The following is an 18,632-nucleotide window of genomic DNA, read 5'->3' as shown; positions in this document are numbered from 1 at the left end:
TTGTTCTTGAGTGGCTCTAAAAAGAGCCGTTGTGTTAATTGAGAGTTTTTGGTACTTATAAGTAAGTACCTATACAGAGTCTAAAGTTGTTGAGGAAGACTCTGTTTCCTTCATCAGTAAAGTGTACTCCATCTCTCCTATACATCTCTTGCATATGAAAGCGCAGATTGTTATTGTAAATGGACCCCATTCTATAGTCTCGGAGAAAAGCAGAAACAGATTTATTCACATGTTTCCTAGCTTTCTCAATTTGTGGACAAAAATAATTGGACCAGTTCCATTTCTGCCTTTGGCATATGTTAAAATACACAAAGGCAGTTTTGGGAAAAAGTTAAATCAATTCTGCAAAAGTGTCCTTCATAAGCATTTCCAGACCTACCCCAGTCAAAGTGCCTAGGTCATTGCCACCACAGTGCACTATTATGAAGTCAGGGTGTTGGATATGCATAAAGGATTTTACCAATGGCATCAATTGGTGCCACTTTAACCCTCTCTGTCCAATCCATTTAATGTCTACATTAACCCTGGGCGTAGTTCGCGAAGTAGTGCTACACGTAGCTACGCAAAGTGCACTTCGCACTACGCGAGCTACGAGTAGCACTCCGCGAACTGCTTAGTACCCTGTTCGCACTGTGCAAGATGTCGTTTGCAATGATTGCACAGTGCGGACAAGCCTCCGGCACTGTGCAATCATTGAAAACAGCATCTTGCACAGTTCGAGCTGTAGTTTTCTGCCGCTCGAGTAGATTTTTACTCGAGCGGCAGCTTTCTCAATGCGGACTGGTAGTTTCTCATCGCGAGCGGTCGCGAGCATACCTGACCACTCGCAATGAGAAACCTGACCTCCCCACGTTGAGAATCTCGCCGGGAGGTTTATTTTCCCCGCTTGCGATCGCCAACTTGATGTTGCTGATAACGAACGAGGAAAAAGTCTCGTCGGGATGTCATTTTGCTTGCTCGCGTTCGCCAACTTGACGTTGAGGACCACGAGCAAGCAAAAAACGTACCGCTGCACTACGCAACGCTACGCTACGCGTGTTTGCACTGTGCTACGTGCAATTCGCGTAGTGTGAAGTAGTGCAAACTTCGCAAACTACGCGAGCATAGTGTAGTGCTTTGCTCAGGCTTAGTCTACATTTGGCAAACCTAGGTCTTTGTGAATGCCTTTGTTTTCTGCATACCTTTGGCTCCAGAAAATATAGCTGTGTCCCACAATCCACACTCTAAGCATCTTGAAGGGAGGTCTGGATGCACTCAGATGGTCTCTGTAAATGAAATGGCAGTTTGAAAAGTAAGATTTTTGTAAAATGGTGGCTAAGATGCAGTTTTGAAAAAAGACAAGAAATCATTGGTTGTTTGACAACCTTCTACACTGAAAACTAGGGTGCATGTTTCTGTTTTTTAAACACATGATTCTTATTGGTTAAAAAAACTGATTGAAAGGAACATTATATATGATAAGCTGATATGTTGAAAAGTCAAGCACACTTGCTGTTTGGATTAGCAACATTGTGTGCTGAACTTGTGACCTGTGTGCTCAGTTCAGTGTTCCATGACCTGTTTCTATGGTAACAGGCAGAAGGCAGATTGGGGGTAGGGTTCAAATTTATGTCATTTGGAAAGGGTTGAAATGTTTAACCAATAGAAATGTGCGTTAGCTTTTGAATTAATGTGGGAATGAATGTGATTTGATGTTTACATGTATAAGTGTGGAAAATGAGAGGGAAACTTTGCCATTCTTTGGTTTTGCTGACAGGTGCACAGTGCAGAGATTCTGTATAACAAAATCTGGTGTGTGACTGATATACTTCTTAATCTACAAAACAACTTGAAAGGTGAGTTATTTAATTGTGAGGGGATGTATGTGGTCTATTTTGATTTAAAACAAACTAATGTGTTTTCCCTGCTAAAGTGCAGGGAGTACTTTTTTGTCTACAATCTTATTGACAGTGTGTGTGCATGTAGAAACCATTCTGTGATAAGCATTTGTGTTTTTCATTTGTTTGCAGACAGATAACTGTGCTGTTTTTATATTTTGGTACAATTAAAAACCAGTCATTGTTTATGAATTTGCAAAATGAGTCATGTTTCTACACTAAAATGTAGTACTCATAGATTAAGAAATGTGTTTTGGTATAGTGCAAGGGATAGTGTTGTTTGTCTAGAATCCCACAGTGAGTCTGTGTGCATTTAGAAATCATTTTGAGAGAAACATTTTGGTACTAATCTGTAGTAGAAGATGTTCTGCAATGTGTGCAGTCACCTTAGATCTTGTAGACTAGTAAATGTATTTTGTACAAGGGATAGTTGGCTGTCTACAATCACACTGTGAGTCTGTGTGTATTTGGGTAACCATTGTGAGAGAACCATTTGGTAACATCATGTATTTGCTGACAGATAACTGTTTTAAAACCTGTCATGTTGTCAAGTTTTAGTAGCATTACAAGCCAGTCTTTGCTTATGCATTGATAAAATGAGTCAGGCTTTGTAGATTGTGTGCAGTCCCCTTACCCCTTCCATAGTAATGAATGAGTTTTGTTAAACTCCTAGGGATAGTGGTGCTTGTCTAGAATCACACTGTGAGTTAGTTTGTATTTGGGAACCACTGTGAGAGAAGCATTTGGGTTCTTCATATCTTTGCATATGCATAACTGCTTAAAAACCTTTCCTGTTCTCAAGTTTTGGTATTATTAGAAGGCAGTCAATGCTTGTATATTCACCCAGGAACTGTCCTTGCAATACTGTAAACATTCAGTTAATATCCAAGTAGTAACGGAGTGAGGCAGGCCTTAGCACATGCATTGATTCAAATGCTTATCCACTATGCATGCAGTCCTCTAACCATCTACACAGTTCTCTTTCACACCTTTAATTCCACAGTCAGTATCTATACACTTCCAGAAAACATCCTGTCACTCCCCTTGTACTCCTCTAGTGACCAATTCAGCACCATGTACTAATCCATTCACTGCGCCAAAACCCAAACACTTATAAATTCACATTCAGTTAGTACTCAGGTACTTATGTAGTGAACCCGGACTTAGCACATGGACTACTTGAAACATCTATCCACTATGCATGCTTGCCTCAAATCACCTATACAATTGTCTTTCACACCTTCAATTGACCAGTCAGTATCTATATACTCTAATAAACATCCTGTCACTCCCCTTGCACACCTCCAGTGATTCATCAAGCACCATGTACTAATCTATTCACTGCTCCCAAATCCAGAAACTTAAAAGATTCATGCAGGCACTCTCCTTGCAGTACTCTAATGATTCAGTTAGTACTCAGGTACTCATGCAACTACCCAGGCCTTAATAAACAGTTATCTGTCAGCAAATACACGATGTTACCAAAATGCTTCTCTCACAGTGGTTCCCAAATGCACACAAACTCACATTGTGATTCTAGACAACAACCACTATACCTAGGAGTTTACCAAAAATCATTCACTACTGTGGAAGTGGTAAGGGAACTGCACACAATCTTCATATTTCAGGACTGCACTTTTATGTCAAAGCCTGACTCATATAATCAAAGCATAAGCAAAGACTGGCTGCTAATGCTACTAAAACTTGACAACATGACCGGTTTTAAAACATTTATCTGTCAGCAAATACACGATGTTACCAAATGCTTCTCTCACAATCCTTACCCAAATGCACATAGACTCACAGTGTCATTTTAGACAAGCAACACTATCCTAGGAGTTTACCAAAACTCATTCACTACTCTGGAAGAGTTAATGGTACTGCACACAATCTACATATTTAAGTACACCACATCAGTGTCAAAGCCTGACTCATTTAATCAAAGCATAAGCAAAAACTGCCTTCTAATGCTACTAAAACTTGACAACAAGACAGGTTTTAAAAAAGTTATCTGCCAGCAAATACACGATGTTACCAAATGCTTCTCGCACAGTGGTTCCCAAATGCCCACAGACTCACAGTGTGATTCTAGACAAGCACCACTATCCCTACCAGTTTACCAAAACTCATTCACTACTGTGGAAGGGGTAAGGGGACTGCACACAAGCTACATATTTCAGAACTGCACTTTAGTGTTAAAGCCTGACACATTTAATCAAAGCATAAGCAAAAACTGCCTTCTAATGCTACTAAAACTTGACAACAAGACAGGTTTTAAAACAGTTATCTGCCAGCAAATACACGATGTTGCCAAATGCTTCTCCCACAGTGGTTCCCAAATGCACACAGACTCACAGTGTGATTCTAGACAAGCACCACTATCCCTACCAGTTTACCAAAACTCATTCACTACTGTGGAAGGGGTAAGGGGACTGCACACAAGCTACATATTTCAGAACTGCACTTTAGTGTTAAAGCCTGACTCATTTAATCAAAGCATAAGCAAAAACTGCCTTCTAATACTACTAAAACTTGACAACAAGACAGGTTTTAAAACAGTTACCTGTCAGCAAATACACAATGTTACCAAATGCTTCTCTCACAGTGGTTCCCAAATGCACACAGACTCACAGTGTGATTCTAGACAAGCAACACTATCCCTACCAGTTTACCAAAACTCGTTCACTACTGTGCAAGGGGTAAGGGGACTGCACACAATCTACATATTAAGGTACAGCACATTACTGTCAAAGCACGACTCATTTTATCAATGCATAAGCAAAGACTGGCTTCTAATGCTACTAAAACGTGACAACATGACAGGTTTTAAAACAGTTATCTGTCAGCAAATACACGATGTTACCAAATGCTTCTCTCACAGTGGTTCCCAAAATACATCACACTCACAGTGAGATTCTAGACAAGAACGACTATCCCTAGGAGTGTACCAAAACTCATTCACTACAGTGGAAGAGGTAAGGGGATTGCACACAAACTACATATTTCAGAACTGCACTTTAGTGTCAAAGCCTGACTCATTTAATCAAAGCATAAGCAAAAACTGCCTTCTAATGCTACTGAAACTTGGCAACAAGACAGGTTTTAAAACAGTTATCTGTCAGCAAATACACGATGTTACCAAATGCTTCTCTCACAGTGGTTCCCAAATGCACGCAGACTCACAGTGTGATTCTAGACAAGCAACACTATCCCTAACAGCTTACCAAAACTCATTCACTACTGTGGAAGGGGTAAGGGGACTGCACACAATCTACATGTTAAAGTACAGCACATTAGTGTCAAAACATGACTCATTTTATCAATGCATAAGCAAAGACTGGTTTCTAATGCTACTAAAACTTCACAGCATGACAGGTTTTAAAACAGTTATCTGTCAGCAAATACATGATGTTACCACATGATTCTCTCACAGTGAGTCCCAAATGCACACAGACTCACTGTGTGAATTCTAGACAAACAACACTATCCCTTGCACTATACCAAAACACATTTCTTCATCTAGAAGGAGTACTACATTTTTGTGTAGAAACATAACTCATTTCACAAATTCACAAACAATCACTGATTTCTAATTGTACCAAAATATAAAAACAGCACAGTTATCTCCCTGCAAACACATGAAAAACACAAATGCTTATCACAAAAGACCTCCTCTCAATTAAGTATCTCACCTTTCAAGTAGTTCTGTAGATTAAAATGTATATCAGTCACTCACCAGATTTTCCTATACAGAATCTCTGCACTGTGCACCTGTCAGAAAAACCAAAGAATGGCAAAGTTTCCCTCTCATTTTCCCCACATATACATGTAAACATCAAATCACATTCCTTCCCACATAAATTCAAAAGCAAACACGCATTTCTATTGGTTAAACATTTCAACCCTTTCAAAATGACATAAATTTGAACCCTTCCCCCCAATCTGCCTTCTGCCTGTTACCATAGAAACAGGTCATGGAACACTGCACTGAGCACACAGGTCACAAGTTCAGCACACAATGTTGCTAATCAAGACAGCAAGTGTGCTTGACTTTTCAACATATCAGCTTATCATATATAATGTTCCTTACAAACAGTTTTTGCTAACCAATAAGAATCATGCGTTTAAAAAACAGAAATATACACACTACCTTTCAGAGTAGAAGGTTGTCAAACAACCAATGATTTCTTGTCTTTTTTCAAAACTGCATCTTAGCCACCATTTTAGAAAAATCTTAGTTTCCAAACTACCATTTCATTTACAGAGACCATCTGAGTTCATCCATACCTCCTTTCAAGATGCTTAGAGTGTGGATTGTGGGACACAGCTATATTTTCTGGAGCCAAAGGTATGCAGAAAACAAAGGCATTCACAAAGACCTAGGTTTGCCAAATGTAGACATTAAATGGATTGGACAGAGAGGGTTAAAGTGGCACCAATTGATGCCATTGGTGAAATCCTTCATGCAAATCCAACACCCTGACCTCATAATAGTGTACTGTGGTGGCAATGACCTAGGCACTTTGACTGGGGTAGGTCTGGAAATGCTTATGAAGGACACTTTTGCAGAACTGATTTCACTTTCCCCCAAAACTGCCTTTGTGTATTCTAACATATGCCAAAGGCAGAAATGGAATTGGTCCGATCATTTTTGTCCACAAATTGAGAAAGCTAGGAAACATGTGAATAAATCTGTTTCTGCTTTTCTCCGAGACTATAGAATGGGGTCCATTTTAAATAAAAATCTGCGCTTTTATATGCAAGAGATGTATAGGAGAGATGGAGTACACTATACTGATGAAGGAAAAAGAGTCTTCCTCAAAAACTTTAGACTCTGTATAGGTACTTACTTATAAGTACCAAAAACTCCCAATGAACACAACGGCTCTTTTTAGAGCCACTCAAGAACAAAACACTTAAGCTTGATGTTTATCTCCCAAAAATGTCAATTCCCGCGCCCAACGCGCTAGGAACCGCTCACCCAACACGAGAGAATCCGTGCACTCAACGCGATAGGATGCGCGCACCCTGCGTTTAAAAAAATAAATAAAAAATGGGGGCCCCAGGGGGTCCTTCTGGGACCCCCTAAGCAGATATAGAAGGTCAGAGTATTTCCACTCTGCCCCCTTTATATGTTTTACACACTTATTCCCCTTGCTTCTTCAGCCTCGCTTCTACCGAGGCAGAAAATGGCCACTCAACAGCCAATTAGCATTCAGTGCGTGATCGTCAGGGTGCGTACTCGGTTCGGGGAGGGTGCACTTACGGTGCGGGTAGGGTGCGCGGATCCTTCCCGGCCTTAGATATCACTAACTTTTTACCCTAATTTTCTCAGGAACCACTGAACAGATTCACACCATTTATGCAAAATGCACGAGTCTGAACTGAGGACTAGCTCTTTGCCAAATTTGGTGTAATTCTGTTCAGCAGTTCGGGCTGTAGCTGCGCAACAGATCCTATGGGAAATTGCATGTTGACCCCCCTTTTTTCCCGGCCCCTGCTTGACGAATCATCACGAAACTTTCAGGGTAGGAGCGGAGCAGAACTGGCCAAAAGTTTGGAAAATTTCGCGAAGATTCGTCAATCGGCACCAGACTTATTGGGAATAGAATGTTGCGGATTTCCTATGGAAAATAGGTCCTAACTATAACTATCTACAGGCGACCACCAGTAGATAATATATATATATATATATATGAATGATTAGGGATTTATCCTACCATATAAATTTTGTGCATGTGTTTATTTATAAAATTAAAAAACTTTTTATCATGTAATGCAATGTATTTAATCATCATACAATATTGTTTTTACTGATTTTATGGGTGTATTTTAAACAAAAATTGTGTATTATTTGTATATAATTAAGCATTTAACTATTTATTTATTTATTTATTTAATTGCAAATTTGCACACAATGACATGCACCTTATTGTTATCCACAGAACAAAGTCTAAAACTTAATTTAAATGATTTAAATCGTGACGACAACAGACACCAAGTTTATGTTGATGTCTTTTACTTGCTTTTAAATGTTGTTATTAACAACTTTAAGAAATAAGCACAACCATAACACATAAAGTTAATGTATTTGAAAAAAATAGAGAAAAAAACGAAGGAGAAAAAACAAGCTCTGAAAAAAAGTGTGTATCCTATAAAAAGCATTCCTATTGGCAAATGCGCGTCATGTGATCAAGTCCCCAGGGAGGGACGAAACGCGTAATGGCTGCCGTTCCTGTTGTGTAACCATGAAATAAACTGAGCGGTATTTCGAAAGGATTTTGTGGTCCGTGCTCTTTATATCCAGTATCCAGAAGGAAGGAAATATGGTGAATGAGTAACAAAGCGATATATATATATATACATGTGATCAAGGCTGCAGGTCGGCGGCCAAAGCATGTTATTTGGACCATGTAACATCGGATTAAAATCTACTACAACTGGTGTCTGTGCCTGTGTGTTTTATCTCTGATGACAACACTACAGGATATACATATAACAATGATTACTAAAAATAACTATGTAAAACACATAGAAATGAAGGAAGGGGCTGTGCATTTCATATCTCAGTCTCAATCTGCTCAAGTGTCTCATGGCACATCGTCAACAGGTCTCCCTGCTGCTTCTGTTCCTTCTCCAGTTTACCAATCCTCTTGTTAATTTTTCTCATCCTCCTGATGAGCAACTCATTAAATAAGTCCCGTACAGAACCTCCAACTTGGCCTTGAGCAATGGCTGATTGCGATGTGCTCCTGAGTGTTCAGGGGTAGGGTCGGAAGGGCCTGGCTGCTGAGTACCACAATGTGAACCTGTATTGGAGGTGGTCATTAGTTCTTGGGTGGATGAATGTTTGACCCAAATTCCAGCTTACTTGGATTTATAATAAGTGCAGCTCATGACTCTGAATGCATGTGCGATCTTGTGGTATAAGGAATATGGGGCCATATGTAGGAAGCCGAATTGCGATCGCAAATGCTGAAATTCGCCGAATTTCGGCGTTTGAGATCGCAATTTGGGCAGTGTGCTATGTAGCACACAAAAACTCACACGCAAAATAAGGAATCGCAAAATTTGCGATTCCTTATTTTGCTAATGCATTTAAGGAATCCCAAATTGCGATTCCTTAAATGCAATGTAGGAAGCACCCAAGTTGTGCAATTTTGGCTTAAGGAATCGCATATTACCACCAACCTCAGGTTGGTGGTAATTTGCGATTTCCTTGAAAAATGCACTTTTTTGCATTTTTCAAAGTGCCATGTGGTGCACATACATGCCCTTAGCGCATGTATGTGCGCCACATGTGCACACATGTTTATTTCAGGGGTGCAAAAGGGTGTCCTATTGACACCCTTGCAACCATGAAATTGCATTCTCAATTTGCGATTCTCTAATTGAGAATCGCAAATTGAGAATGTCTTCCTATTCATTCCTATGGGCCTTCTAGCCCATAGGAATGAATGGCAAGGTATTCCTTATTTGCGAATCTCAATTTGGGATTCGCAAATAAGGAATAGGTGGGAATCGCAAAATATTTTGCTAATCCTACCTACATTCCGTTTTGCAATTCTCTAATTGCGATTCCCTAAAAATTGCAATTAGAGAATCGCAAAACACGTTTTACCTACATATGGCCCATAGTTCCCATCTCAGAGCCATACTTCACGTATCACAAAACATAACTGACCTTGTAGTGCAATCATAGGAGACTCTCCATTCCTACAACTAATATTGGTAAATTGAAATGTCCAACATTCCTTCATTAAAATGACTTCTCCAATTACAATATGTCAAAATAACCCAACTAAGTTCAGTGTTGGTGTAAATAACATCTATTTAGGCACAATATAGAACCATGTATTTTACTCATACCAGTGTTCCCCACTCATTCAGATGTGTCAAAGGTAAATGAAAGCCATGGACTAGATATGTACACTTTTGCTGTTGGTCTTGCATCATGCAAGCGGGATCAAGGTCAAGACAGAACCTAAGTGAGATTTGTAAAGGTAAGCAATGGCAGATTGTGTGGCTCTGCTTGTATTAAGTCATCTTGAGTAACACAGAGCAGCAGACATTGCTGAATTGACTTAATCTTCAGCAGGGAGCCATCCCATAGATGGAGGGTGGGTGTCTCACTGCATCAACATCCTTGTTTTGATGGCTTCATAGACTTAGCATCACTGCTATACCTGGAAATGTGTCATAATGCATCAAATCTACAGGTGAACCTAAACTGGGAGAAAAAACAGATTTCACCTTTCTGTTGTCTTATTTTCCTTGTGCTGCAGTCTGCAGCACACAACGAAAGAGCAACAATCCTCTCAGGATTGTGTTTATGCAGACAGCTGTCCTTACCTGCCCAAGAACTATTTTGCCTACAATACAATCAAGACAATACAATCCCATGATGCAAGGGTGCCTGCATTGGTGTCAGGCAGGTAAAAGTATGCCACCAGTAGGAAAGGACATGAATGAGCTGTATCATGAAATCAATGTGCATTAATGCCCTTTTCCTTTCATGCTATGTGGCATAGTGGCTTGCCACAATGCACTGCATGATGTCCTGACATAAATGCCACATAGGGTAGATACTGACTATGAGGCTGGCACTGCATTGGCAATATAGGAATGAATTTAGAGCATTTGTCCTGCTGGCCAAACTTAGGCCAATGACTATGTATACTAGCAGTAAGAACTACTGGGGATGCATGGGTATGACAACAATGCTATGGTCACTCTGTGGTCAATATATGCATAAATTGCTGAGTTATGCAGGCTGTAATCCACGGTACAAGTGCTAGGCCACAGCACAAGTACCCTGTCATCTGTACCTCTATCCTCACAATGTACATTAGACAGGCTGAGAGCTATTGTGATGAAGCAAACCATGGATCGAAACATGAGCAGCCTCACATCTAAGCAACCTCCAGGGCAACAGTTTAATGGGGCCACTGTCCCTCCATTCTACATAAGTCTGCCATGGACACTTCTAATGGAGACTCAGTCACCCCCGAGACAGGATAACAACAGCTATACCTCAGGTATATGGCAATACTGAAGGCATGTTTAGATGCCAACGTGTGCAGCATAGCCATCAATTCTACATGTGGTGGGATGACATTAGTTCTTTCATTTGCTGGCTGGAGACAGCACTATCTTGTCTAGCAATTCCATGATGGACTCCCTCTTCAGTCTGAACTGTATGACCGCCTCCTCCTGAGGTCAATGAGCAATATGCGTTTATGGAACATATGCTCCTTCCGCCTTCGATGCCTATATGTTTGTCTCCTAACTACTGCCAGTTGCAGTATAATGACCTCCATGACATAGTTAAGCTTGCCAGAGAGTACTGTGATGGTGAGAAATTTGTACTACAGACACTGCTTCATTTCCTATGCCGAAGTTGCGCCTAAGTTAGGCCCGTCTGCGCCCGTCCGCGACGGGCCGGGACCAGGGGCCACAGACCTTGCCTCTCCTCTGGTGTATACTTCGGCTCAACTGTCTGCTTATTCCACTACTTTTCCTCTTTCTCCTTCTCTACGGCTCCATTTAGACGCTTTGGGTATTTATGCCCACCCTTCCTTTTGTTCCCTCTCTGATGGTAGTACTTCTTCCCTTTCCGTGCCCTGAACTCCTCCTGCTCCCCCCTTCTCTCTTAGTTTCCCTCCAGCCTCTGCTATTCTGCTCAATACTCGTTCTGCGGCCAAAAATCAAACGGCACTTTCTACTCTTCTCCATACTGACTCTCCTGATTTCCTATTCCTCACAGAAACTTGGTTCTCCTCCGACTCTCTTCCTGATCTCCTAGCTATCCTACCTGATACCTATTATGCCCTCCGAGCTGATCGCCCGGACGGTAAGGTAGGCGGGGGTGTGGCCATGATAATTCGATCCTCTTTGAAATTTCAACTCCTTGCCCACCCTTCTATACTTAATGTGGACTTCTTGGTGGCCCGCTCCCTTAATCTTCCCTCACCCCTTACTGTTGTTCTTCTGTACCGTCCCCCTCAAGCCATGCCGCTCTTTGTGTCCACCCTGCAGGATCTCCTGGCCACCCTGGTGGTCAACAATTCTTCGCTGTTGCTACTCGGGGATTTTAATTATTGGCCAGGTGATCCCAGGGAGGACTCATCATCCAAAGATTTCACTGCCACTCTCAAGTGCCTCAATTTTTCCTCTCATGTTTCGGCCCCCACTCATATACAGGGTCATACCCTGGATCAAATCTGGTCTTCACGTTGTAACATTTCATCCACTTCTATTCTTCCCTGTGTCTGGTCGGATCACTCTATGATCTCTTTTTCCATCCATCTGGGTTCTGCCGAGAAAGCTCCTCCCTCTAAAACCATCCTGGCACGCAGCTGGAACCAGATTGATCTTAATTCTCTCTAATCTTTTCTGGCCCTATCTGCTCCTGACCTCACTGATTTGCCCTTGGAAGATCAGGCTGACGCCATTAGTGTCTGGCTCTCCTCCTCTTGTGATCAGGCTGCCCCGCTCAAGAGGGTTAAGCTTGTCCGACCTTATTATGCCCACAAATGGTTTACTTGTGAACTAAAAACTCTTAAACTGGGTCTCAGGCGCTCTGAACATCAGTGGAGACGGAACTACTGTCCCACTCTCCGGCTTAAATACAAAACCCTCTTGAACGAGTACAAAAGTGCTATTTTAGTGGCCAAGACCAAATACTTCACTGAGAGAGTTACCTCCTCTGCCAAGAAATCGCGTGAAATTTTTTCTTTAGTTCATAATCTTGCCACTTCTGACCACACTTGCACATCTTTGGTTCCTTCCCAATCTTTATGTTCCTCACTTAATGATTACTTTATTGACAAGATCCTTACTATTAAGGCCAACATTCCTCCCGTGCCCCAACCTGAACTCTCTGTTTTTTGCTCTTCACCCTCTTCTTCTTTTAATTATTTTCAACCCATTTCCTCTCAGCTTTTCTTGGATCTGCTTGCTAAAGTCAAGTCCGGCTCCCCCGCGGACTGTGCTCCTGCTCGCATCCTTAGAACACTCTATTCCAGCTGCCCTGCTCCCCCTCTTGCTCTCCTTAATGCTTCTCTTACTTTGGCTACTGTCCCTTCTTCATTTAAATCTGCTATCGTCCTTCCTATTCTCAAAAAACCTAGTCTTGACCCCTCTTTATTATCTAATTTCAGGCCCATTTCTCTGCTTCCCTACCTCGGGAAGATCCTTGAAAGCTATGTCACTTCTTGCTTATCCACCTATCTCGAGGAGAATCGTCTTTTAGCCTCCCACCAGGTGGGCTTCCGCCCTGGCCACTCCACAGAGGGCGTGGTGCTGGCGGTCATGGACGAACTTAAGGGGAAAGCTGATATTAGTCTCCCCCAGGCTCTGGTTCTCCTCGATCTGTCCGCTGCGTTTGACACGGTCGATCATGCCATTCTTCTCGACCGTGTCAGCGCAGCGGGCATTCAGGGCACTGCCCTTTCTTGGATCGCGTCCTTCCTTCTAGGCAGGACGCAAGCGGTTCATCTCTCCGGATTTTCCGCTCCCCCTCGCTCGGTCACCTGTGGGGTGCCGCAGGGCTCTTCTCTTTCCCCTCTTCTTTTTAATCTTCATATCCGCCCTCTTGTTTCTTCTCTTCTCGAGCTGGGGGTTTCCGTGTATAACTACGCTGATGACCTCCAGCTTGTTTTCGATCTTTCATCCTCTCTTCTTTCCCTTCCCAAATTTTGCTCTACTCTAGTTTTCATCTCGCAGTGGATGAGCTCCAATCATTTGAAGCTCAATCCGGATAAAACGGAGCTTGTCCTCACCGGTGGCCCTTCCAACCCCTGGTCCCTTGTTCATTGGCCTCTTTCTTTTGGTCCTCCCCCGGTACCTGTCTCTTCTGTCCGGACCTTGGGCATTAAGATCAGCCATGACCTGTCCATGCACTCACAAATTAGTTCTGTTGTTTCTTCATGTTTTCTTTCCCTTCATATCATTCGCAAGATCTCTCGGTTTTTCTCGGTTGATGCGCTTAAAACTATAGTCATCGCTTTAATCATCTCCCGCCTTGACTATGGGAATGGCCTGTATGTTGGCATCCCGGCCTATGAAACCCGCCGTCTTCAGGCCATCCAAAATCAGGCGGCCCGACTTATTCTTCGTTTACCCAAATGTTCTCACATCACTCCTGCCCTCAGGTCTCTTCACTGGCTCCCTGTACATTTCAGATCTTTTTTTAAACTCGCCTGCCTGGCCTTCCTGGGTCACCATCGTTCCGCCCCTCAGTTCATTAATTCCCTTATCACTTCTCATGTCCCTGCTCGCACTCTTCGTTCCTCATCACTGTCTTTGCTTCACATTCCCCGCTTTCGTAAATCTCGTACCGGGGGCACCCGCTTCTCGGTTCTGGCCCCTCGGCTTTGGAACAGCCTCCCTCTTGCTATCCGCTCCATCCCCATCTACCTTCACTTCCGCAAGGCCCTTAAAACTTTTCTTTTTTCTCAGGCTTTTCCTTGCTAGTCCTTCTGGGTTTTTTCTGTGAGTATGTATGAGCCCCCAGCGCCAGGAAGCCGCTTTGGCCGCAGTGCGCTTTATCAAATTCCTCTTTTCATTTCATTTCATTTCATTTCTGATTGGCCAATGCGCAGTTATTTTGGTGCATTTCTAGCAGTGCATTGCTATAATACATGATTCATGATGCAGTGCTAAACTAATAAATACCACTGCATTACAGCTGCTCTGGATTTTGTGCTTGAAAGCCCACATTGCATATTCTAATTTCTGTTTGACGCAACAGGATTCAGCGCAGAGTTTGCCCCACCCAATCCTTAAAAATGACACATTTGTGTAGATACATCATTTTCTTAATATGACTCAATGCTTCTGCCGGCCTTGCGTCACACTATGTGACACACAGCCAGTGCAATCACTTGATAAATATACCCCACGATGTCTTGGGACTACTCACACAAGAAATATGCTACTACTATGTGGTAGTGACTGTACATTGCCATGAAGGGCTACATGTAAACACAAAAGACTCTGCTGTACCTATATGTTTTGATATCTCGCAATAAAGTCGATTATTGAAAAAGACCACTCTTGCTAGACCATGCTGTTAAATTATAATGCGAATCTGATAATCACATTGATATTTTGTCTTTTCTTTATTTACAAATTAATTGAAACAAATCATAAATGTATCCATCATGTATTGAGAAAAGAGGTTCAAATAGCATGAAAACATCGGAAACCTGCTAAAGTATAATTCCCATGGACAATCTAGGACACAAAACATTCAAACACTTTCTCTTTCATTCAAAACCATTCAAACCAAGAAAACACATTAAACGAACATACATCCTAAAATCTGGAAAGTCATAATTCAGATGCCCAAAAGAAACTGGCATATCTCGTTTAAATCCCTAAACAAACGAAGAATAATAATATGCTGTTGATAATGAATTATAGTCAAAGTCTATAGAACTGACAAGAATATATTGAAATGTTAAATAAACATGTTAATTCGAGACGCCGACGCGCGTTTCGGTGTAACACCCCCTTTCCACGGGGTAACACCTTCTTCAGGGCATGAACTTATTTGCGTCCGATGTCCATGGGACCTGTTGGATGATAAACAAAGTTGACATACAATCTATTTCATGACTGAAATCAAACTAGCTGTATAGCAAGAAATACAATGAGGAATAATTTCTAATCCCTGCTGGGTACATGCATTGGTCAAGGCGCAAGAGTGGTAAAAACAGGATAAGTAGGCTAAACCAAATAGCTGCACACATACAACAAATAGAAGTTCAGAAAGAGAAAAGAATAATATACTATGGAAACAACTATTACGAGTCTGAGAGTTCTCACACACCTTTAAAGAACTGATGGTTTCTAAGATTCCTAATGTAAATGTTCCACAGTTGTCGTAACTAACACTAATGAGTAAAACAAAAGAATAATTATTGGCCAAGGATCAACATGACTACAATCAGTTCTATTCTAATTTCTGTTTGACGCAACAGGATTCAGCAACAGGATTCAGCGCAGAGTTTGCCCCACCCAATCCTTAAAAATGACACATCTGTGTAGATACATCATTTTCTTAATATGACTCAATGCTTCTGCCGGCCTTGCGTCACACTATGTGACACACGGCCAGTGCAATCACTTGATAAATATGCCCCACGATGTCTTGGGACTACTCACACAAGAAATATGCTACTACTATGTGGTAGTGACTGTACATTGCCATGAAGGGCTACATGTCCACGTTATGAAACAATTAAACTTGACAAACATTAGCACCCAAGAACAAAATTTGTATTGTTAATACTTAAACACCTGCTTCACATTTCAGCCATTACCTTTCAGCCCTAGCAATACAATTCAGTTATGGAGCAGCATAGATTTGCTCCATCGTTTTACATTTTGTGAGACCCTACATATATATTTGCATTTGACCTTATGTACTGATGTGACGTAACAATACTAATGAGATGCACCCAAGATATAGAAAGTGCATCTATTTTGTGTTTTTTGATATATGTGTGACTGTATTAATTTTTTTCTTTTCAGAATATTCTATAGGTTTAGGTTGTAAGGTGGTGAGCTAAAATGCATTTAATGCAGTGCATTGACCAGGGATTAGTGAGAGTGAATTACATGTGTGTTTAATATTATCTTTATAAATTGTGACCAGTTGTCATTTTTGCTTAATAATACATGTATTAGTTTATTGTGCCACATATAAGAGTACAGTACGATACAGCTTCATTCATTATAAACAATGTCAGTTATTGTATTATATGTAAGTTGTTGAATTAAAATGTTTTTAAAGAGAAATGTTGAGTTGACTGTGGCCCATAAGCTTCCAGTAGAGATGGTTAAGATTAACGTGATAGTTGTTTTTCTGCATGATTCTCTCTTCTGGAGGTGCAAACCAAAGGCATTCATTAGTTAGTGAAAAGCACATTGAATTTAATTGATAGCGAGGCAGGGAAAAGCTGGCAAGTTAACATTATTTTAATGAAGAAGAAAGCGAGTGTTATCGGTTGGTGTCATCAGACGAACGGAGGAAACCAAGGACGTTTAGGAATCGGAGGCTGGAATATGGAAGTAGTGTTTGAGGTGCCAAGGTCTTTTCTGGGAAATGGAAAACGTATTATGATGTGTATGAGGTCATGTTTTCTCAAATGTTCTCCGTTCATTTTAATTAGTGAACCCACCTTAGTCTTTATCAGATTTCCTTTAGACTTGTTGAGGTACAGGTTTTTTCTTGACATCTCTGATTGTGTGGCGTCATGTTGTACATGACTCTACTTCTATAACTTCTAAAGAGGTTCTGATGCTAACACCTTTCGTGCTACCTTGATTCAATAGGGTTTCCCCTATTCTTAGGTTAGTGTAAGGTTTAAAAGATGCTGCAAATCTTTTCCATGTGTGGGGAGAAGGATCGAAACCATTTGACAAGTCACCAACAGCCTCATGCATCAACCCAAAATCCAGTCGGTAAAATACCAATTCGGTAATAGCTCCTGGTATTAAGTAAAAAATACCCAATCCCAATGCATCAACCCAAAAGCAGAAATCGCTATTTAAGGAATCCTTAAATAGCGATTCTTTAAATAGGGATTCCTTAAATACCGATCCCTTAAATAGGGATTCCTTAAATACCGATTCCTTAAATAGCGATTGCATTTAAGGAATCCCAAAGTGAGATTCCTTAAATGCAATGCATCAAAGTAAAAAAATTAGCGATTTCGCTAATAGGGGGAGCAAATTACCATGAAGATGAACTGCATGGTAATTTGCAAAAACTTTGAAAAATGCACTTTTGTGCATTTTTTCAAAGTTTCATGTTGCGCACACACATGCCCTTAGAGCATGTGTGTGTGCAACATATGTGCACATATCATTTTCGGGGGTGCAACAGGGTGTCCTTTTGACACCCTGGCACCCTTGAAAGTGCTCCCGCTATTAGCGATTCGGTAATACCGAATCGCTAATACAGACTGGCTTTACATTCATTCCTATGGGCCTCCAAGCCCATAGGAATGAATGGGTAGGTATTCCTTATTACCGATTCGGTATTACCGATTCGGTAATAAGGAATATTAAGGAATCGCTATTTGAATAGCGATTCCTACATGCATAGCCTTTTGCTATTCCTTATTAGCGATTCCTTATTTTTCGCTAATAAGGAATCGCAAATGGCATTGTTGATGCATAGGCCCCCAAATTATTTTTCTTATTTTCTGTGTTGCGGCTACTGAGATACTTACATGTTCTTCATTGTTGAGGACCGATATTGTAAGACGCTTTGCTCTCCCTTTGGTTATTCTATACCTTTATACTATGTTTTTTTAGATTGACTTATATAAGTCTGGCTTTGAGTTTGCAATAAAGGTTTTAGCTTCAAGTTACTGACTCAGACTTTATAGTGTGGTCATAATGATCACACTGTAAAAGTGATGTGACCCCTGTTGCTCTCAGGCTACTATCAAGCTCTATCAACAGAGTCATATTGTAAGAGGCAGTCCAGAGTGTTCTCAGTTACTATTTAGCTTGTTTGTGCCATAACAAAACGGGATTCATGGAAAATTCAGTCCAGTCTGAAGAAACACCTGAAACAGCCTGACATGTCAATAGCTTGAGGTCCAAAGTAATTCAAGGAAATGAGCCCAAATTAAATGTACTCTGCCTCACTGGACTTTCCAGGAAACACAAGTGAAAACAACCGAGTGATGGAAATGTTACAGCTCATGCTTTTAACCTATGAAGCAGATTCTT

Source organism: Triturus cristatus, chromosome 1_2 (assembly GCF_964204655.1).
Source record: "Triturus cristatus chromosome 1_2, aTriCri1.1, whole genome shotgun sequence".
Lineage (NCBI taxonomy): Eukaryota > Metazoa > Chordata > Amphibia > Caudata > Salamandridae > Triturus > Triturus cristatus.
Note: the sequence above shows the minus strand (reverse complement) of the source record.